Below are 24,027 nucleotides of genomic sequence, written 5' to 3'. Positions count from 1 at the left end.
CTTTCCATCTCCCGCCTACGAAGTTCGTGGTCTACATGACTTGTTCCGGATAAGTTCGGTTATAAGTGTGGCCGCATTCCACGATTTCGTGTGATTCTGTTTTGGTTTCACTTGACTCTCTCCAAATATATATATATATATACTAGGTTATCACCCGTGAATACTCACGGGTTGGATATATAAATTTTATTAAACACAGTTGTATAAATATTTAAAAGAATGAATAATCCGTGACGAATAAGGTATATTAATTAAACGTTAACAGCGTCTGAAAATTTTAAAATACTTATCAAATATAAAAACATCACAATATATACAGATGAACATCCTTCAAAGTTTGTGCTATTTAGTATCCGAACAGGCCTAGAGAAGCAACACATACAAATACTTAAATAAGGAATCATCTAAAACATATTACAACAAAATTTTAACTATTTCTTATGTTCAATTGCAGTTTCACTTACGTATCAATGGGGCAATTGCATTTACTATGCTCCATAATCACTCTTCTTTAAGAGATCATGTAGCTATGACTGCCATGAAAAGTAAAGGAAGTTAAAAAGGCAGATATTTTTCTCACAAACAATATAAAGTTAAATACAACATGTTTTGACCCATTAATAAACAAACCGTTTTGCCCGAAACACCCTCAACCCATTACTAAAGATCTTTTTTGCCAGAACTTGATTCGACCCGTTACTAAAAACAATCTTTATAGCCCGAACCTGATTCGACCCGTTACTAAAAACAATCTATGCATTACTAAAGACCACCTTTTAGCCTGAATCTGATTAGACAGATTACTAAAAGCAACCGTTTTTGCCCAAACTTTGTTCGACCCCATATTAAAAATAACTTTTTTGGCCGAAGCTGATTCAAACATTACCAAAAGCAACCCTGTTTGCCCGAACTTGATTTGACCCAATTATACAAACAACTATTTTGGCCGAAGCTCATTCGAACATTACTAAAAAAACCAACCGAAAACGTAAAATGTCAGTACTGAAAATCGAGTCGGTTCGTGAAATTCAGAAATCTACACTTGAGCAATAGTTACCGTCATCGACCTAAGTGAAGAACTATGAAAAGTGAGCAAAAGTTACCATCATGATTGTTCACTTTGTTTGGTATCACTACATTTAACTTGGATAATAATATAGATCTAAACATGCTGGATAATAATATAGATCTGAACATCCTGGAAACCATCATACCAAATCTATACCTGAGTATGTTATGATAAGTACAAAAAGTGAAGAACCATGATGGTAACTATTGCTCACTTTTCATAGTTCTTCACTTAAGCCGATGATGGTACCTATTGCTCAAGTATAGATTTCCGAATTTCACGAACCGACTAAATTTTCGGTACCGGCATTTTACATTTTCGGTACCGGTATTTACTGGGTTTTATCTTCAAACACCGGTACCGAACCGTACCATACCGGGTATTTTCGGTACTGAGCTCATCCCTAATCCCAAGTAATTAATAACAAATAAAATTTTATAACATAAGAATCTAGTAAATATACCTGAATAAAGCCATCGTGTTCAACCTTCGTAAGATTCTCTAGAGCATTCTCCACTTTAACTTTCTGTTCTCTCTCATGAAGCCATCTGGAAATAACCCTTTGTAAATCAAGCCTCACTTTCTTTATTTCCTCTCTTAATTTTCGAATTACCTTTGCCAATCTTATCTATACTTAACCAGATTAAAATTCATTAAAAGAGTATAAATCCGAAACTCGTTAGAAAAGTAATGGGAAAATGTATACATAAAATCCTAAAGTTTTCCCTGGTGCCACCCAACTATTTTGGTGGTGCAGTTAAAAAAAACAATTTTCCATCATATTTGTCGGAATAAACATAAGCAAAACCAAATTTACGGGTCTTTTTGCATTGCACTCCCATAGTTTGTATAGAATTGTAAGTTTTTTGCAAATTATATAGTGGCTTTTCTCGACAATTAAAATATTGGTGATAAAACGAATGATCAGATTAAATAGACGAAAGTAAAAAAAGTATGCAATGAACAAATTACAATAATAATAATAGCAATAATAATAATAATGATAATGATTTAAGATGGGAGTATTTAAATTCATTTTAAAAGTTTAAGATTTCAACATCTGAATCAAATGGGGTGATGATAACAGATTAAAAAAACAAACCTTAGTAGAGCTTGATAGCATGGAGAGAATGATGATGCATACAGAGCTCACAGTAATAGCAGGGGACCACGAATCATACAATATATCTACACCAGTAGCCAAACACCCTCATCAATCAAGAAATATACTCATATATCTGACTTCAATCTTGATTGCAGCTTCATTTGACCATCATCTAGCTTTAAACATCAAAAATACCCATGAGAATATGAATAAAATTAGTTGTTTTTATTTGGTCCCGTTTATACCAACTTCAGCCAAAAACATGTGTATATTCGGGTTTGGTACTGAGCTCATGCCTAACCCAAATTGATCCATTTTTACGGTACCGACCACTTTCGATACCGATACTAAATTGAACCAACACCAGCCCCATCAACTGTTGTAATCGCAATAATGCTTTAATATTTAGTGGCAACTAAAATTAAGAAAATAACAAATCATATAACTTTATTGTTAAATAGACACCAATATGTAGAAAAGTTGTGGTCTTTCACCTGTGCTCAAGCAAAGATACAGCCAAAAAAGTTGAAGTAGCTCTATCCCACCTTCTAAAGCATTGAATTGTTCATTTCATTGGATTGATTCTCTAAAGTCCCTGCATTCAAACTAAAGTTGAAAAATGTTCAGCAACAATGCTAATATATCGGACTCTTGTGAAATAAGTACATATCCTGGTCGGGGTCTAGTAAGCTGTGAGAGAATGAACACCAAGCTTATAACTAAGTTGTGAAATTAGTGGTGATTCATACGGAGATGCTTCAATTTTGTATTATAATAATAATAATTGTTAGCAATGGGAGAAGACATTGTACTTTTCATGCTCAACATTAAGTAAAAAAAAAGTTTCACATTTAAACAAAAGGCTGCAAGTTAAATTACAAATAAAATATAAACTTTAAAATATGAACAATTTAGCAAATTCTTGTTGCCCAAATCAACCCATTCTTTAAAAAAGGGTTGTGTTGCCACAGTAAGATTTTAGTATCTGTCAAACAATGAAAAAGAAGAAAAAACGCTCTCACCCAAAAAGTAGTTGTTCCAGCTATCTCTACAGCAGTGTCATCAGCATTAGCAAACCTGTTCACCAGTTATAACAAAACATACATAAACTCACAAAAGAATATACTGAACTCCGAAGGATTTTTTTGTTAGAGAGTGTGTAAACTAATAAAACCTAAATCTACATCAAAACTTTTTAGGCGAATTGAAGCTAATATAACTACCAGACAACAAAACTGAAGACAAACTAAATCAAAGTTGTTACAAAACAACAAAGTACTAAAAGAAATTAAAACATTACCTAGCTTACACCTGCAACCAAAGCAAGAAACAAAAACAAACAACAACAATGTATTAAAGCAGCTCCTAATAATAAAATAAAACAAGGAAAAAGTGTTATCTAATCGAAGGTAAATGGATGACCAGAAAACCTACCGGAAGCTAAAACGTCATCGTCGCTAACCCTGTTAACAAAGCCAGAGACACAAAAAAATAACCGGAGATAAGTAGATAACAAAACCAAAAAGGGAAAGAGTGTTATTAAACAACCAAAGGTAAATCGCTGATCGGATTACCCATCTGAAACCAAAACACCAACTTGGAACTTCGTTAGTGATTTAGGGGTCAGCGACGTTAACACTCAGCGCCGCCATCGCCATCGTTGATTACTGCCTTCACACATACGGAAGACTTCGTTGCCATCGTTGGGTTCCAGAAATCAGATTCAAGAAAAACGAAATTAGATTCAAAAAAATAAAAACATCAAATTCAAGATTCAGGAAGGAAACATGCCTGGACGCCATGGCGTTTACATCAAGACTGATGCTCATCTTCATCATCGAATTGAGAGGGCAGATCAGCAAAGAAGAACGAAGAATACGATGAAGTTGTCGGCTAGGGTTTAGAGGGAATAGGAAAGAAAGTGGTATGAATTACTGGGTAGTGCCTTTTATATAGATCCGAATTAACGGGTATAAGATAACCCGAAATCAAAACGGATCCCGCGTCCAATGTATTTTTCTTTGTGTATTGAGCTTTGAGAATGAATTCCCTCCCAAAATCACCCTCTACTCAACCAATGGATGCCACATAAGCAAAATGGTTCCACCATTCAAAGACAAATAGCCCAAATCATCTCATTTATTAATATATATAGATGTGTATTTTATTATTACTTACCCTATAATAATAATAAATCCATGCCCGTTTTAAGTGTTTTAACTCTTGATCACCGCTACCCCTTCTGATTGATCTGAGCCTCATAACATATGGCAAGGCTCTGCCCGACTAAGTTGTTGGGATTCTATCTCGGGACATCGGGACAAGGTTGAATTAAGGGTATTATACTTAACACGAGTGCGTTATATATTTTTAAATAGCTCAGAAGTTATACTCAAAATTTATACCAGGAATCTTTCTAGTTGAACCCTAAAGTTACACAAGGGGTCCATTCTCTTTTCTCACTGTTTTATTCTCTTTTTGTGATTTACCCAAAACTATTATTTATTATTCTATTTTATAAATAAATCTCATCAAAAGTTATGCCTATTATTTTATTTACCCAATAGGAAACCCTAATTAAGAAACCCAAGTAATTCTGCATAAACCCTAAAATTTTCAGAACAATCGGAATCAGGATCAGGGCCCCTAAAACTCAGGGGGGATAAACCCTAGTTGACGATTATCTCTATAAACTGTTGTCGAAATTGAAATTAACGAAACTGTCGACTCAGCTAGCCTACCCATAAACGTGGCAACCCTATGGTGAAAAGTAACCCGTCGCGCCACGCGACGCCGCCCAGGCAACCCCTCGCGACACGCGAGGGGGTCGATTTTCCAGCTATAAATAGTAGGTTGTGGAACTTGAATTCTGGAGTTGGAACGACGGAAAAATACGTCTTCCACTTCAAGTTATAGCCGTTTTACTACCAAACACACACAATCCCGAAACGCTGCTACGCTACAGGGTATTAACTCGATCGCTGCTACGATTCAATGTCCGATCGATCTAAACTATCCGATGAATGTTTAAGTGCTGCTCAAATTGAGTTATCCCTTGTCATTAGTCGTGATTCTGACAGGATGTTTGAGTACCACCCGAACTCGGGAAATACTCTGTCATTCGTTGTGAATCCGATGGATGTTTAAGTGATTGCACTTTGTCATTCATCGTGAGGGTTTTAATCTCGTGAGTTTATCGTAAATGTTGTATTAGTTAAATACCTAGTTTTCGTATGCATTATAGTTTAAATTAGGTTATCAGGCTTATCAGTAGACTAAACTCTACCCATACACTTACAATCAAAGTAGATGCTAATTCTCAGAAGAAATTGAATCAGGAAGCTTGTTAAATGCTGCATGCTTATAATGTGAGTCATTCTCTTTTTATCAACTGTTTTATAATACTCCAAGTTATTTTCCAAAGTTATAATTACAGGGATTAAGTCTTTGTAATCACCAAGTTACAGCCGGTATGTGGGGTATTGTGCACAATATTAATTTCTCACGGGGTTAGGCAAATAAGCCCTAACATAGGTTAGGCAAATAAGCCCTAACAGTAAAGTATCACGGGGTTAGGCTAATAAGCCCTAACATAGGTTAGGCAAATAAGCCCTAACAGTGATATACGTCATTCATTGGGGCAACCAATGGTGATATGACCACAGTCACAGATCCGGTCGAGTGACAAGTACTGTGGGTAGTTGGTTGATATGTAAACATTGTAATTGCTCTTAATACTGTAAATTATAACCAATGTGTCGTTTTCAGTAAACTGGATGATTCACTCAGTATTACCCGCTGACAAAACCTTTTTAAAACGCGTTTCAGGTAATTACAGTAGATTGGGGTAAGAATTGGATCCGGCACTGAAGGACTTCAAGAAGTGGCTTATTTTATCAAACTAATAAATCTTGCTTTAAAAAAATCAAATTTATTTATATTAAAGCTACCATTGTAAAACATGGGTTTTATCCCATCTATTTAATAAATAAAATCTGGTGTTTTTAAACTCTGATATTTTTCCTAACTCACGGTCCTGATGAAATTTCCGCTGCAATGTTTTTCAAAAGTAACCACCGGTACCACGGGACTGCTCGCGGCTCCCGATTCCGTCCAGGGGGGGTCGGGGGTCGTGACAACAGTACTACGTCGTTAAGGCAGGTAGACAGCATTCCACGTGTAAACATAACAACAAGCATTCATTTAGTCACGTAATACATGCAGAACGGTTAGCGTTTAAAGTAATTGAGTAGTGTGTTCGATTGTGATTTCGATAAGTAACGTATGTAACACCTAAAAGTGCTAAAGCAAAAAGGGTTCGAGTATACTCACAGCGATTGATTGATGCATTGAAGGGAGCGCTTGAGAGTAGGATTAGCCTGAATAGTTCGATAGCATAATGATGAGTAACGCGTTAAATGGAAACAAGTGATGATGGGTCGAACAGCCTGGTCGATCGAACTGTAGGTTCGATCGAACGGGTTGCTCGTTCGGTTAGACAGTCCGTTCGGACAGCCTGTTCGATCGGCCGGTAGGCTCGATCGGTTGGACTGTTCGAGTGGATTGTTTCTTCCTCTGAGTAGGATGTGTTTGTGTATGATGACTGTTCGAGTGGATTGTTTCTTCCTCTGAGTAGCATTGAGTGTAGAAGAGTTGAAAGAAAGTTGGAAATTCCTCCTTTCAATCCTTCACACCATATAAATGTTCATATCTGTGATAGATCTTAGTTTGTTTGTGTGGAAATCGGCTAGATCCAAGTGATTCTTGGTGGATTGAGGCCAAAACATGATGTTCTTGAAGAACACCATGATGACATCATCCTAGAATACTTAGATCTTGATGATTTCACGGTTAGAAACCAAGATTTGAAAGATAGAAAGATGTAGGAGTGAGCATAGATAAAAAACGTACAAGATTTAGGATGAAATCTTACCGGGATTGAGAGAAATCTGAGAAATAGTGAAGAACACGAGCTGGTCGGTCAGAGGGTTTCCAAAAGTGGAAAGAATGACAATGACAGGCCTATTTATAGGCTTCCAAAAGGGGAAAGAGCTGGCCGATCGGCCAGGCATCCCGATCGGACAGCCTGCTCGATCGGACAGTCCGTCCGATCGGCTGGGCTGTTCGATCGGCTAGGAGCCTGATCGATTCACAACCCGCTTTGAGCGTTCGGTGCGACGATTTCTGATATTTCGATTTCGATTGAAGACGATATGAATACGATAGAGTTTCCTATTCAAATTACTTTTAATCCCAACCACTATATCTACATACAAGCATCTATATTTCACACTATCTTTTCGCTACCATTCATCATAATTCGATTTCGATTGAGTTTGATTGAGTTTCGAGTTTCGATTTGATTGATCACCCACATAACATAAAGTAAACATGCACAGGTAACACGTAAGGCACACACACACTTATAATAACACCAAAGTCGCATAATTGAGTTTCGAGTTCGAGTGATGATTCGATTAGCTTGATTATTGATTGATTGACTTTATCGCATTGTTACTTCCTACTATTCACAGTCGTAAAGCATTTCGCGTCGATTAAACATTCGATTACTTCGATTCCTTTGCTTAATCAACACTTACTCCACATAATACAAATAATAAAACACAAAATAGACTAATTACAGTCAAAGAAGTCAAACTTGACTTGGACTTTGACTTTGACTTTGACATTCGAAAACACGGGGTGTTACAGCCTCCCCTTGTTTAGGGAATTTCGTCCCGAAATTAGGCTGAAAGCTGCACAGCACCGTGAATGATCTTACCAATTTCTCGCTTCAGATCTTCATTTTAAACAACTGCGGGCACTTAGCCTTCATTTTGCTTTCGAGTTCCCAAGTAAACTCCGCGCCTCGTTTGCCTTCCCATCGGACTTTCACGATAGGGATGCGCGAGCGTCTGAGTTGCTTGGTTTGGCGATCCATGATTTCGACAGGCTTTTCTATGAAATGCAGCGTTTCATTGACTTGAAGGTCGTCGAGAGGTACAATCAGATCATGATCAGCTAGGCATTTTCGGAGGTTTGACACATGGAAAGTCGGGTGGACGTTACTAAGTTGCGAGTGACCGATCTCGTGCCATACAATAGGCGAACGACATCTTCTTCCATATAAGGCCTCGAATGGTGCCATTTGTATGCTGGCATGATAGCTGTTGTTGTACGAGAATTCGACTAATGGTAGGTATTTGTTCCAACTACCACCAAAGTCTATGACACACGCGCGGAGCATGTCTTCAAGAGTACGGATCGTTCTTTCAGTCTATCCGTCGGTTTGAGGATGGAATACGGTACTTAGGTTAAGCGACGTACCGAGAGCTGCTTGAAACGTTTCCCACAATCGAGAGGTAAACCGAGCATCACGGTCAAAGATGATGTCACGAGGCGTACCATGATTATAAATGATCTCATCGGTGTAGATTCGGGCTATTCGTTCTACCTTGTAGTCTTCCCGTATTGGCAAGAAGTGGGCTGATTTGGTCAGACGATCAACTATAACCCAAATGCTGTCGTGACCTGTTGGCGTGGGCGGAAGTTTGGTTATGAAATCCATAGCTATACTCTCCCACTTCCATATGGGGATTAGAGGTTGTTCGAGTAAGCCAGAAAGTCGTTGATGTTCAGCCTTAACTCTCGCACAAGTCAGGCAACTTCCAACATAAAGAGCGATATCCCGTTTCATGCCCGGCCACCAGTACTTGTAGCGAAGATCCTGGTACATTTTATCGGCACCGGGATGAATAGAATATCGGGATTTGTGGGCTTCATCCATTATAATATTTCGCAAATCGGTCCGCTTAGGGATCCAAATTCGGTCCAGATAATAGAAAATCCCATTTGCTTTGCTTACCAGCTGAGCTCCATCGTGATAGATCCTCTCTTTCTTCAAAGTGCGTTCGTTAAAACAAGCATGCTGGGCTTCGCGGATGAGGGTTTCGAGATCATGCTGGGCTTGGGTATTGCGAATACTGAGCAAATAACTCCGTCTGCTGAGCGCGTCGGCAACAACATTTGCCTTGCCTGGGTGATAACGAATCTCACAGTCGTAATCGTTAAGAATTTCTACCCATCGGCGTTGACGCATGTTAAGTTCTTTCTGATTAAAGATGTGTTGTAAACTCCTGTGATCGGTGAAGATCGTACACTTGGTACCATACAGGTAGTGTCGCCAAATCTTCAATGCAAAAACAACTACGCCTAGCTCGAGATCATGGGTTGTATAGTTCTTCTCGTGGATTTTGAGCTGACGAGATGCGTAAGCTATAACCTTGTCCCGTTGCATGAGAACACAGCCAAGACCAAGGTTGAAAGCATCACAATAGACAATGAAATCGTTGTTTCCGTCGGGCAACGTGAGAACAGGAGCATTGCAGAGCATATGCTTGAGGGTTTGAAAGGTAGACTCTTGTTCAGTTCCCCAAACAAAAGGCTTGTCTTTATGGGTAAGGGTGGTAAGCGGCACAACGATTTTAGAGAATACTTCGATAAATTGTCGATAATAGCCCACTAGTCCGAGAAAAGAACGAACTTCGGACGGGTTCTTAGGCGTAATCCAGCTCTTAACTACTTCAATCTTCACGGGATCGACATGAATACCTTGACGATTAACGATGTGACCCAGAAACTGAACCTCCTCCAGCCAGAATTCGCACTTGGAGAACTTGGCGTAGAGTTGATTCCCCTGGAGTAGCTCGAGAACCAAACGTAGATGTTGCGCGTGTTCAGTTTTCGACTTAGAATAGATCAAGACATCGTCGATGAACACGATGACGAAACGGTCTAGAAATGGCTTACACACGCGATTCATCAGATCCATGAAAACCGTGGGTGCGTTAGTTAAACCAAAAGGCATAACAACGAATTCATAATGGCCGTATCGAGTTCGAAAAGCGGTTTTAGGGATGTCTTCCTCTTGAATGCGCAATTGATGATAGCCTGAACGTATATCGATCTTCGAGAAACACTTAGCACCTTGCAGCTGATCAAATAAGTCATCGATTCGAGGCAAAGGGTAACAGTTCTTGATGGTTAACTTATTCAATTCCCGATAATCGATGCACATCCTGAACGACCCATCCTTCTTTTTAACGAAAAGGACTGGTGCGCCCCAAGGAGAGGTGCTCGGGCGAATAAAGCCTTTTTCAAGTAACTCCTGGAGTTGGTTCGAAAGTTCCCGCATTTCGGATGGAGCGAGTCGATAAGGAGCTTTGGCTACGGGATTAGCTCCAGGAATGAGGTCGATATGAAAGTCGATATCACGACTTGGCGGTAGTCCAGGAAGATCGTCAGGGAACACCTGAGGAAATTCACGGACCACTGGAACGTCTTTGACTTCAGCCTTCCTTTTCTTTTCCTTCTCCGCTACTACAATGTTGGCCAAGAAAGCTCTGTATTCCTTGCGAAGATACTTGCTAGCTTGGATGCATGACATGAGCTTGAGACCTTTCGAAGCTGTTTCAACGTACATACATAATAGATCGCCATTCTCGAGTGACAATCGAATCATTTTATCAAAACACACAACTTCAGCATGGTTTTCGCGAAGAAAGTCCATGCCTACTATGATGTCGAAACTTCCGAGCTGCATCGGAATAAGGTCGATTGGGAAGATGTGATTGTTGAGCTTAAGGGTACAATCACGGAGAATAGAATTAACGGCGACAGTTCTTCCTGTAGCGACTTCAACTAAGGAGATAAGAGCGCTTACGACTAAGGAGCTCCTCGAATTCAAATGACACAAAGCAGTTATCGGCTCCAGTATCAAACAAACATGATGCATAATTACCATTCACAAGGAACGTACCATTAACCACGTTGTTGTCAGCATGAGCTTGACGGGCGTTGATGTTGAAGGTTCTGGCACGGGCTGCTTGTTGCTGCTACTGAGGCTGCTGCTGCTGCTGGGGCTCTTGTTTCACTACCCTGTTTGGGCACATGTTTGCAAAGTGGTTAGGGTCACCACATGCAAAGCAGACTCGAGCATTGACCGTGGGTGCTTGAGCTGCGGGTTGGCCTTGAGGGGCTGGGAGTAGAGCTTGATGAGCGGCGGTAGGAGCTGCGGTGTTACGGGGACCATAGCGACAGTTCGCAGTGAAATGACCGTAGAGGTTGCAGTGAGCGCAAAAACGACAGGCAAGTCCCACCGGATGATGATATGAGCATGTCGGACAGAGCGGGTGGGGACCTGTGTAAGCACGCTTTGCTGGCGGTGCATTGGTCACTAGAGCTGGTCGGTGGTGAGACTGCTGCTGAGCCTGTACGGCTTGCAGAGGAGCAGCAGTTGTTGTGACAACACAGTTCTTGTTGCTGGAGCTGCTGTTGTTGTGCTTCTTCTTTCGGCGTGATGACTTGGATGGCTGACTAGTGGTGGTGTCGGCGGTCGGTGCAGTAGTAGCTTGATGCAGAGACTTGGATGGCTTATCCCAGAAACCAGACTTCACCCGTTTGTCATTGATCTCGGCGGCAAGCAAGTAGGTCTCCTCAATTGATGATGTTTTGGCAACGTGAACAAAGTCGGCAACACAATCAGGTAGAGCTCGAATGTACTTCTTGATGGCCATGTCTGGCGTCTTGACTTGAGCGGGACAGATAATGCTAAGCTGCTTGAAGCGAGCAGTTAAAGCATCGTTGTCTCCGTCCTTCTGCTTGATGTTCCAAAACTCGTCCTCCAGCTTTTGACGTTCATGGGGAGGGCAGAATTCGTCCATCATGATGGCCTTCAGCTCTTCCCAAGTCAGCTCATAAGCTGCATCATTCCCGCGTTTGTTTCGTTCGGCCATCCACCAATCTAGAGCTCGGGACTGGAAGACACCGGTCGCATTGAGGGTACGGAGATTTTCAGGACAGCCGCTTTGGCGCAGAGTGACTTCAACCGAATCAAACCATTGAAACATGGCGGTAGGGCCATCTTCCCCGGTGAATTCTTTTGGTCCGCATGCCTTGAACTGTTTGAAGCTGAAAACAGTCTTGTTAGCATCTTTAGGAGTTTCGGTTCGCGACTCCTCAGACGATTTGCTGATGTTTTCATACACCTCGCTCACAGCTTTTGCCACTTGCTTGGCGATGATAGCAGCGAAACGCTTGTCTCTCTTTTCTTGGCAGGTAAGAGGGGTTCGGTGTCCAGATGACGACATGGTCTGCAACAGACATCGTCGTAGGTCTCGGACACAACAAATCGAATCTCACCTCACACGTCCACTACTTACTAAAGCTCAGGAACACGATAAGGCATGAATCACATAAACACATAGGCACAAAACCACAGATTCACGTAATCATAGAAGCACAGAAGCACATAGAGCACAAAATCACAGAAGCACATAAGCACATAGAGCACAGAATCACAGATGCAGTTAATATCACGTAATTCTCCTATCCGCACACAGTAGCACATACAGTATCCTGACTGCATCTAACTTTTATGAGTTATTCGAATATAGCGGTCGCGAATAGCATATCGAGTTAGTATGGTATAGTAGTATAGCGTGTCGAGTGGTATAGTATGATCGTGTATCATAGCATAATATTGTCTAAAATTGCAGCGACTTGTTAGCGTCTTGAGATAGAATAGCAATACGAGTCGTGTGTGTCAATCGAAGTGATAGCAAAATCGAATAATCCTCCAAAAATTCAAACACATAACAGGTAAGTACACATAAGGCACATAAAATCGACAAATGATCCGAGTAAGCAATTACGGGCTTAGGATCGAAAAACATAAAATCGAGAGATAGATTGTCTGCGGCTATTAGACGTCGACAACCCGAAGCGATTCGACTATTCACAATAGACTTGTCGTCACATTTCGACTTTCAGGTTCGTGTTTCTGCCTCGATTCTCGGGCATTCAACACGCATTCCCTAGGTTATACTTGTGAGTTCAGGTCGTTGGAGTCCGTCGAGGCTTTGGTGAGATAAATAAAAATCCGGAACAAGTTGTCAAGGTTAGGGTGTCACCCCTAGCTTAGCAACTTCTTCCTTGTTTTAGTAAAATTTGAGGATATTATTCATCAAAATATGGATTTCACTCCTGATTTGGTATAATTCTCCTCGTTGGTTCTAAAAAACTAATGAAGAAATCATTGATGAATTGATAAAATTAGCATTGACCAATCAATTTAGTCGAGAGTTTGCGGTTTTCACACCTAATCCTGACTAAATCGCTTGATTCTATTTGAAAATTCGTGTGCAGTGGTAGCGAGAAATAGCTGGGTATAGCACATAAGCTTGGTCTGTTGGTTCCTAACTATAGTCTAGGTCTCTAAGACAGCGACCCGGACTAGGTCGTGTCTTGCCTAATTCCCTATAGTTGTGGCTCTGATACCAATCTGTCACACCCTAACCAATGGCGGAATCATCGGGGCATGGCGCTGAGCGAAACAGACTGTCCAGAAGTTTCCACAACAACTATCATTACTATTTAGTTTAATTAATACGTCCCATACCGTACCCCAAATAGTAAAACAAATTATTACAGATAACAACTAGTCAAATGTTCTGTTCCGACAACTCAGATTCAAATATAAATAATGTAATTGTTCAAATGCCTCTAGACACTCGATCTGCAAGATCTACAGACAACTATGCTCTAGACGCTTATTCTAAGCTCGCCTTCCTAGCAGATAAGCATCCTAATTGCCTGTCACATACGTTAAAATAAAGTCAATACATAAAATGTAAAGGTGAGCATACAAGTTTGATATAGCATATAGAGTTCGAAATAGTTTACGCATAACCAGCACGTACACAGAGGAAAACGAAGCATATTAATTATCGACATGGATCTATCGATACCAATGACTGCGGGTTGACTGCCCGAGGCAGTTCGCAATACATGATTACCACCGTAATCCATGCAAGTAATTGTCCTTAACAACCCCCGTGTGAACGGGTGCTGAGTCCAAACTATAGTACTACGTCGTTAAGGCAGGTAGACAACATTCCACGTGTAAACATAACAATAAGCATTCATTTAGTCACGTAATACATGCAGAACGGTTAGCGTTTAAAGTAATTGAGTAGTGTGCTCGATTGTGATTTCGATAAGTAACGTATGTAAAAACCAAAAGTGCTAAAGCAAAAAGGGTTCGAGTATACTCACAGCGATTGATTGATGGATTGAAGGGAGCGCTTGAGAGTAGGGTTAGCCTGAATAGTTGGATAGCATAACGATGAGTAACGCGTTAAATGGAAACAAGTGATGATGGGTCGAACAGCCTAGTCGATCGAACTGTAGGTTCGATCGAATGGGTTGTTCGTTCGGTTAGACAGTCCGTTTGGACAGCCTGTTCGATCGGCCGGTAGGCTCGATCGGTTGGATTGTTCGAGTGGGTTGTTTCTTCCTCTGAGTAGGATGTGTTTGTGTATGATGGCTTGTTCTTTTGAAGTTTTCGTTGTAGTATTTGAGAACATTGAAGTGTTCTTACCTTTCAGGTCGATCGATCGAACGACCTGTTCGATCGGCCGGCTTAACCGATCGGTTAGATACTTCAGAATGGGTCCTCAGTGGGATGTCACCTGATCGGACAACATGTTCGATCGGGTGGCACTCCAATACGTCGAACGAGTTGAAAAACCGATTAAGTGTTGAAGCATAGTATCTCGTGATCTGAAGAGTAATTCAACCCAAACCGTAGTTCGATCGAACCACACTTCGTTCAATACTAGGCTTCATGAAATTGTTAAGGAGTGGGGCCATGTGCTAGCCGATCGGCTGGCCTGGTCGATCGGCTGACATGTCCGATCGGTTGGGCTGTTCGTTCGAACAGCCTGTTCGATCGGTCAGCATTCTGACCTGGTCGGCCTTTTCGTCTAACACTTGGCTGTTATGATTGTTATATCGAGGTATTTTGACAACGAGCTGAACCATGGCACTTTCGTTCTTACTTGTTTCCCCTGCTCGGACAGGAATCACCCAAGTCCGGCCGGTGAACGTTTCGGAACGGTAGTTTAACGTTTAACCCGAAATCGGTGAACCTCGTAGATAGAATCCGAATCTTGAACCACACAACCATTAGAATAATTAGTGAGTTGGCTCAAGCTTCGTTTCTACCGGTTTGAAGGCATTGAGTGTAGAAGAGTTGAAAGAAAGTTGGAAATTCCTCCTTTCAATCCTTCACACCATATAAATGTTCAGATCTGTGATAGATCTTATTTTTTTTTTTGTGTGGAAATCGGCTTGATCCAAGTGATTCTTGGTGGATTGAGGCCAAAACATGATGTTCTTGAAGAACACCATGATGACATCATCCTAGAATACTTAGATCTTGATGATTTCACGGTTAGAAACCAAGATTTGAAAGATAGAAAGGTGTAGGAGTGAGCATAGATTAAAAACGTACAAGATTTAGGATGAAATCTTACTGGGATTGAGAGAAATATGAGAAATAGTGAAGAACACGAGCTGGTCGGTCAGAGGGTTTCCAAAAGTGGAAAGAATGACAATGACAGGCTTATTTATAGGCTTCCAAAAGGGGAAAGAGCTGGCCGATCGGACAGTCCGTCCGATCGGCTGGGCTGTTCGATCGGCTAGGAGCCTGATCGATTTACAACCCGCTTTGAGCGTTCGGTGCGACGATTTCTGATATTTCGATTTCGATTGAAGACGATATGAATACGATAGAGTCTCCTATTCAAATTACTTTTAATCCCAACCACTATATCTACATACAAGCATCTATATTTCACACTATCTTTTCGCTACCATTCATCATAATTCGATTTCGATTGAGTTCAATTGAGTTTCGAGTTTCGATTCGATTGATCACCACACAAAACATTAAGTAAACATGCACAGGTAACACGTAAGGCACACACACACTTATAATAACACCAAAGTCGCATAATTGAGTTTCGAGTTCGAGTGATGATTCGATTAGCTTGATTATTGATTGATTGACTTTATCGCATTGTTACTTCCTACTATTCACAGTCGTAAAGCGTTTCGCGTCGATTAAACATTCGATTACTTCGATTCCTTTGCTTAATCAACACTTACTCCACATAATACAAATAATAAAACATAAAATAGACTAATTACAGTCAAAGAAGTCAAACTTGACTTGGACTTTGACTTTGACTTTGACATTCGAAAACACGGGGTGTTACATCTTTCTTGAGAAATTCACATCTGTGATATTTCGACTTACAAGTGGTAAATCAAGGACATTAAGTTGTACTTGATTTAACTATCTTACATGTGGTATGATTATTGGAAATAGTTTTTGTGATAAACCTACAAGTGGTTGAAAACAGTGTGATGAATTAAACCCCATGTTTGTGAAATGGCAAACAAAACTAATTTTCCAGAAAAACCATTTTGTTTAAAACAAACTTAAGTGTTTTGAAATCTTAATGAGAAAATAGTTTGTTGTCAGGGGAAGTTCTGATTGTTTATACCAAGAAGATGGAGAATTGAAGCTTGAAAACCAGTTGTCAATTTTATTGTACAGTTTGTTTTCAAATTTTCCTTGAAAATCAAAATTTGAAACATAATTTGGATTTTAGGGGGAGTAAAAATTTAGAAATTTCAAAAATTTGAAAAAATTCAGAAACATGATAAAATCTAAAAAGCCAAAAACATTGAAAAATTAAAAATGAGTTTAGTTGAGTAAAGAGGAAATGATAGTACATCAGTGGACTATCACAACATGCTAAAGATATGGAATGTTTAAAAGTAATAAACGATCTCACTGTGGATATGCCAGTAGGTTTTTGCTCATTTTGTGACAACCCGAGTTTCCAAGGTTTTACTTGACACATTACTCGTTTCGTGATTTGTTTTTGTAATTTTTTGCACTACAACTTGCTCATGGTTGGTACATGTGGATGTGATTATTTAAATATTAAATTGTGAACTATGTGTTGTGTGTTAGTTAATAAGTAAAAATTGAATATGTGACATAAATTATTAACCTTCGCCACCCACACACACACACGACGAAGCTTGAAAGCTTCGCCACAACAAACAGTCGAGGAACTATAACCTTCCCCAAAACTGAAGACACACACTCGAGGAACTTTAACCTTCCCCAAAACTAAAGACACACACTCGAGGAACTTTAACCTTCCCCAAAACTGAAGACACACACTCGAGGAACTTTAACCTTCCCCAAAACTGAAGACACACACTCGAGGAACTTTAACCTTCACCGAAACTGAAAACACACGAAGGTTAACCTTCGTCACACACACCACTCGACGAAGCTTGTAACCTTCGTCGGGAGTGGGCTTTGGCCCAAGAAGGTTCCCGTCGGCCCAAGCTCAATTACGTTATAATCCTTGATATCGCGATCACATCAGAACACGTATAGAAACCCTAGAGCATCTTATATCTGTGACGGCAACTTTGGTTTTTCTGTGAAGCTCTCAGACATTCGTATCGGTTAGTGACCCCCTTGTTATAATCTGTTATGTGCTTGGAAATCGTGTGAGGTGTTGATGATTAGGGTTTGAGGATCTATATTATCTTTATGCTGTGAATCTTGTGATATGTATTCGTTCAGGATCTTATGATTATAAGTTGTTCACGCAAATCGTATGTCTTAGATCTGTGATGGAATTTCATCTGTGAGTATGTTATCATAATAAACTGTGTGATCAGTTAGGTTGTGATGGATTACTTGTGAGCACATAGTTTAGCATACCGAGCAAACCAAGGTGAGTTCACACTTTCACAAGGCATGGGATTCCCAAGGGTTGTGAATGGGTAAAGAATTTAAAACAACACCGCGTGATCTCCTGGTCTGGGACACGCACACACCCTCTTAGTTGAAGGGTGACACGTGATAAGGATTAAACGGAAACTGCGTGATCTCCTGGTTTGGAACACGTACACACCCTCTTTACTGAAGGGTGACAACATGGATTGTAGACCAAAACTCTATCATTAAGTCCCTCATTTTTATATCGACTTAATCGTCAGGCCAATGGCGAGCGGGTCATTAGTTAGATAGCGCTATTTAAGTTTGACAAGCCTCACACCGTACCGTAGAGGACGGGCGTGAACTAATGGATCTGGGCACCAATCAATGATGATAGACATTGACGTCAAGGCACCAACTTACTTTAGTCAGTGGTCGATATGGTAAACAGGTCTAGTGGTTAACATGGGGAAGCCCCCACCAACTATGGATATGTTTGGGAAATAGGGTAAACTGATTTACTTACCACTTACAAATGAAGTCATGGTTTTGAAACAACTTAACAATGAACACCAACTGTGAACTCGCTTGTAACACCCGTTCTTATAAATTAAGGTTTAACGTATCATTTTCGAAAAACAATCATGTAATTAAGATTACATATGCATTGGAAATTACGGGTTTATTAAAACTTTTTACAATTTAAAAGTACACAACATATCATGTGTACGTTCGTCGTTTAACATAATAACGATACATAGTGTGGAAGCTTAATTCGTGATCGTGTTTGGTTCTTGCTCGTCACTTGATCTTCATCCGGGCACTCTTGGCGATCACCTATGATCAAAACCAACTTAAAAGTTAGTTTTGATAGTCAAATATTAAGTTCAAACAAGTACAGGGGTTAAAATGACAAAAATTAAAAATTTTCCGGAGTTAGGGGCGTCGCGTGACGCCAAGGGGCGTTGCGTCACGCTAGGCCCCCTTTTTCACAGACTGTTGCTTCAGTTGTTGCTGTACATTCCCAGCTCAACCCGATTTCACGGAAACAGCCATAACTTCTTCGTTATTGATCCGTTTTACGCGATTCTTTTTCCTACGCGTCCGTAATTTAATTCTCCATCATATGGAGTTAAAATCCAACATAATAAATTTTGAGACTTCTAAGCCTTCGACTCGTTCCCCATTTACCGAATTTTAACCCGTTTATGCATTTTATCAAACAAACCTATTTATTTGATTCCTATATCTCATACACTTCTTCTAATTAATGTTACCTACTATATTAGGTTCTATTCATAGGTTTATTACACAATTTAAACCCCGTTTTCGCTCGTACGCTTGTTTTGACCCGTTAAGGATATTTAAGCACTTTAAAGCTTGAAATCGCTTTCATTCATTTCTAGCATCTTATTCCTACATTTCTCATAAAGTAATTTCCCACTACAACTATAGATGTATTGGGTTTAATGTGGATATCTATATGTTCCGATTTTTACCCCTCGGATTACCATTTTACAGCAAAGACTCATATAATGCCCTTCGACCCAAGAATTTATGTTTTTCACTATCTAACTTATCCTAAGCATTCATATAATCATAAAACTTATTTCCGAACCACCTTTAAGGGTCGTTCGTCTGAATTAGCTTACAAGGGCAATTTGGTCAATTTTCATCCTTCTTTAACTACAAGGGTCCTTTAAATACTTGATTGGCCCAAAATCCGACCCTTTTAACTATAATCTTATTTATAAACCCATGTGCTTCTAAAACACCATGAACATAATTAAATTTATTCGGTTTACCTTAAAGATAACCGAATATCTACACTTTAACATTGTCTAACTCTTATAGAACTCCAAATTCTACATGATGAGTTGTGTTATTATACATACCTGGCTCGGATCAATATATTGACCCGTTTCAATACCTTGCCTTCGTAACCGCTAAGCAATAGTGATGTACTTATCCATTTGCTATTTATTCCTATAACATGTAACTAGACAAACCATTAGACAATTTTGTCAAAGGGTGATAATTTCACCTTTTGACCCGTTTATTTACCTAGTGATCTTCATCACTTCAAGTAAATGCCAATTTCATGTATTATGCTAATTTAAAGTCTACTAGCTAGAATACGAAATCAAGCATAACGTAACGGAACCGTAGTTACGTACCTTTTAAGCACTCTTTTTAAACGCGTATTTCCATCGGCTTGTCCATTTGACGATTCGGATTCCTTGCCTAAAGAGTTCAATTCACAATCCGTTTAGAACCCTTTTTATAAGTCTTTACGCACAATTTCTTAACATATTCAAATCTGCGTTTTACCCAACCTTTACATTTTAACCTTCATTTAGGTGTTTTATCAAACACCTAGCGGGTCAGATTTCTACATAATCTAAACCAAGTTCATGACTTGAGTTATCACCCCAATTAACTTCAATTAGACTATATACACATATTTTAACATCAACAATTAAGAGATTTACTCATAGTTTCAGTTTACACTAGAACAAGGGTTTAAATCCTAGTGTTTATCAAGCTCTACTAACATATTAATCACCCACTATGGTGATTTTGATCCTTACAATTATCATGCAAGAATTTTGACAAGAAATCATCTAGGGTTTGTCCTTAAACCTTATATCACTTCCAACTTCGTATTTACAACACATAATTAAACTCAACACTTAATTTCAATCACATGCAAGAATTTGGGTTGATTCAAAATGACCAAATTCGACATACCTTACGATCCTCTTGACAAGGTGATCACGATTCTATGTTCAGATTTTGATTTCAACTTGATTTGGGCCTTCAATTTGAGAGTTTAGTAGAAGTTAGGGTTTTAGGGGTGAGGGTGTCGCCCTCTCCTGTTCTTGATCGACCAAACATCTCAAATGAGATGTTTGGTTTGTTTTTTAATTAAACTAATATTATAAGTTTCAATTTTAACAACATTGGCCCTTCCACTTTTGTTTGACATATAGTTTTGGTTGTTTTAACCCTATTTCAAGTTATTTCTAGACTTGTAGTTAACTAGGTTATAATTTTCCTAGTTATTCATCTTGTTCACAACTCGTTTTATTTTAAGTCCCGTTAAATCTCGGGCCTTTTTATATACTTTGCTTTCTCAAAGTATTTCTCATCTTTTTAATAAATATTAAATTTATCTATTTAAATCCTGAAATTTACCGGGTAAGTTTTACCACTAACTGTATTTTACCCGTCTTGTAGTATTAACGTGGTTTGATTACCAAACCCGTTTTCGGGGTGTTACAAGTTCACCCCCCTTAAAGAGGTTTCGTCCTCGAAACCTTTTCTTACATAATTCATTGAGTTTAAACTCAAATGTATTCGATCCGAGAAATCTTTTAAACGTTACTTATACTTTTAACCAATTGTTAGTATTACCAGAAAGGTATGGTAACATCTTTTTGGTTTCTAATTGTCTACGTATCTCGTAAGACATAGTGCAACTTGAAATAACGTAATCTCGTTATTTCCACTAGCTTAGTTAACTTAGCGATATCCATCACTTTCGTATACTATCAAATTCTTTATGAATCCGTTACTTTGACCCGTTTAAAGGTCTTTGGTGAAATCTTTCACTTTTAGCAACAAATTCTTTTATTTTCAAATTTATTTATTCGGTTCAGTTATACCGAATCCACCGCTTACAAGCAAACCAAATTTATTTAAATGACGTTAACCGGTCTCACTAACTAGACTTATTGGTCCAGTTACTTTCTACCCTTATTATTTGCTATGTTTTACCTTATAAGGTAACCATTTAAAAACTCGTTATCTTTTAGTTAAAAGTTTTCATGTATACTGACGCGTACGTCTTTCATGTGTAAGGCCTCGCGGGCCGTTACTTACTGCTTATAACCCTTAATCTTTATTGACTGAGTTGTAACTTAACCACTCAGTCTTGTTAGTCTTTTAACAGGTTTATCACACGCTTGTCTTATATTAACAAGCGTTTTGTATTCGTCATGACATTTTCTTAACTTTGAATAGTTTTGCCGGCTAGCCTAATTTGCCACCGTCACTTCATACCCCGTCACACAGGTATACTACTTTGCCATCTCCGGCCTTATGTGTGTCTAAGATTTTCTAAACCATCTCATACGACTTATGTTTGTTAAAACATTGCTTTTGACTAAAAACTAAATTTTTAGTTTACATTTTCTCCTTGTCTTATATCTTTTTCTCATGTCTAGGAATTTTCGTTTTAAGTTTTATTCCTGACCGTTATTATTTTACACGGAGAATTGTAACCAGTTTCCCTTGCTTTACAATATTGACCCGTAGGTTTCTTCACTTAGCCTCATGGGCTATTTCTTTATATGTTTCACCTTTTAAGGTGAGACCCAACAGTTCGTCTCTTTCTATTTATGACCCAACGGTCTCCTTGGTCTCGTAGACCTTATCACTACATTTTATCCCGTAGGTTATGATGATCCCATAGATCGTCTTTTATTCACGTCTACATTCATATGTCTATTTATACATATATAGCTTTAAAGCATCCTTTGTTATGTTTGGAATCATTTAATTTTGCTTTTGAACTTCAGTTGACCTTGACCGTAGTCTAAGGTTTCATTCATTTACTTTCGGGCTATCTTTCCGACTTTACGACTTCTAACGTCATTTACACGTCGGTTTGTCTTACGCTTACCGTTACCCGGTTTATACTTATACTCCTTTACAACCCATTACCCGGGTCCTTCTATCTTATTGTTTTTAGCTTTCCGATTTCACCGGTTTGCGTTTTCCTATTATATTAAGCGTTATTCCTCAGTTGACTCGTTTGACTCATTTTGGGTGAATTTTCATCACTTATGAATGTCAAACTTCATTCTCTATTTGACCCGTCCAACTTTGGAATGGTTGAACGTAATTACCAAAATTTATGTTTGCGAAAATTCTTGTCATCTTTTAGTCATGACTCGTATTCCGAGTCTTTTGACTTTCTATTTCGCGTTCCCGCCTCTCGGTTTGCGCATTCACCCACAATCCTACCCGTTCATCGGGTATTTTTACCGTAATCATTATCAAGTAACCATTCTTATATGGTTTTAGACATCATTTTAATTTATTTGGTCGTCTTAGCGAAATCCATCGGTTTTATTCAATTAAGTCCTTTATTCATTATTTAATTCGTTTGACTTGTCCATGTGAATTTCATCACTTATGTCGATAAAAATTTTATCCCCATGCCTTAGCATTCTCATTAGTTGGTTTCTATTTTCATTTACTTCGATATTTGTCCCATCTCTCGGGCTCGTCATTTTAACGTAATACGCTTCCGTCATCCGACTTGCGTTTACGTTTACTATCAAACATCTTATTTATTTGATTAATTTGGGTACCATTTAAGTTAGTCCCATTCACCCCGCCCTTACTACATCGGACGTAAATGTGTCCGCTACAAAAAGCTCATGGTATCATATGCCACTACTTACTTGGCCAGAGTAAGTGATCAGCACATGATACACATGACCCTTTTATAGCTTTCACATCACACCCTATGCAAGTAATGCCTCTATTTATTTCATATCTCTGATTTCATTTAGTAAAACTTTATTTAATTGCAAAACAACAATCATTAGTTTTACTAGTTTTACATTTGAACATATAAAATGTTTTTCTTTTCTATCGAACTATTATATAATCACATTTGTTAATGTGATTGCTACTTTTCTCAATAGCATTATATTGAGAGTTTTCCACTTGGATAATTACCCCCCGTCCAAGTTTCCATACGAACTAATCCTATTATTTATTTGTTGTTCATCATCGTGAATAACACATATTTCTATTAAACTTCCCTTAGAAACATCATCCTGAATAGATATCCTATTCTAGTTTTATCAGATATATGCAACCGTTATCCCCTACGTGTTTGTTGCATATTACCACTTATGCGATTAAGTTTAAAAGCATGCACCTGGTAATGCTTGCCCTAACGGGCTTCTCTTGCCGTGAACTTTGTTCGCGATCATCACGCGATTTATGTCATTGATGAGCATACTCTTTGGACCGTTTCTTCATCATATCCGTAATTTGTTCAATCCTCGTCATCTTCAATGCGAGTTTCCTCCAATTAGAACATTCATAAAAGTTAGTAATGTCAACTTTATTAAATGCCCGTATCATAATACAAGGCTTTTCTACTATACGTGTTAA

General features: G+C 39.0%; 1 long non-coding RNA gene across 6 annotated transcripts; it reads right to left on the bottom strand.

Annotated features, from left to right (window-relative positions):
* Positions 1 to 217: 217 nt before the first annotated feature.
* LOC110937018 lies at positions 218 to 4,105 on the bottom strand. 6 transcript variants are annotated; one of them, XR_002590496.2, is made up of 8 exons: positions 3,749 to 4,105; positions 3,609 to 3,637; positions 3,197 to 3,251; positions 2,669 to 2,780; positions 2,172 to 2,350; positions 1,533 to 1,697; positions 465 to 533; positions 218 to 363 (listed from the first exon to the last, which is right to left on the bottom strand). It is a non-coding gene; the product is annotated as an uncharacterized LOC110937018 (long non-coding RNA). The 6 variants fall into 6 exon arrangements; XR_004890564.1 differs by having other exon boundaries at positions 1,533 to 1,617; XR_002590497.2 differs by adding an exon at positions 3,475 to 3,485 and having other exon boundaries at positions 225 to 533.
* Between the last annotated feature and the right edge of the window lie 19,922 nt (positions 4,106 to 24,027).

This window comes from Helianthus annuus, chromosome 4 (genome assembly GCF_002127325.2).
Source record: "Helianthus annuus cultivar XRQ/B chromosome 4, HanXRQr2.0-SUNRISE, whole genome shotgun sequence".
Classification (NCBI taxonomy): domain Eukaryota; kingdom Viridiplantae; phylum Streptophyta; class Magnoliopsida; order Asterales; family Asteraceae; genus Helianthus; species Helianthus annuus.
Note: the sequence above shows the minus strand (reverse complement) of the source record. Positions and strands in the feature narration are given on the sequence as shown.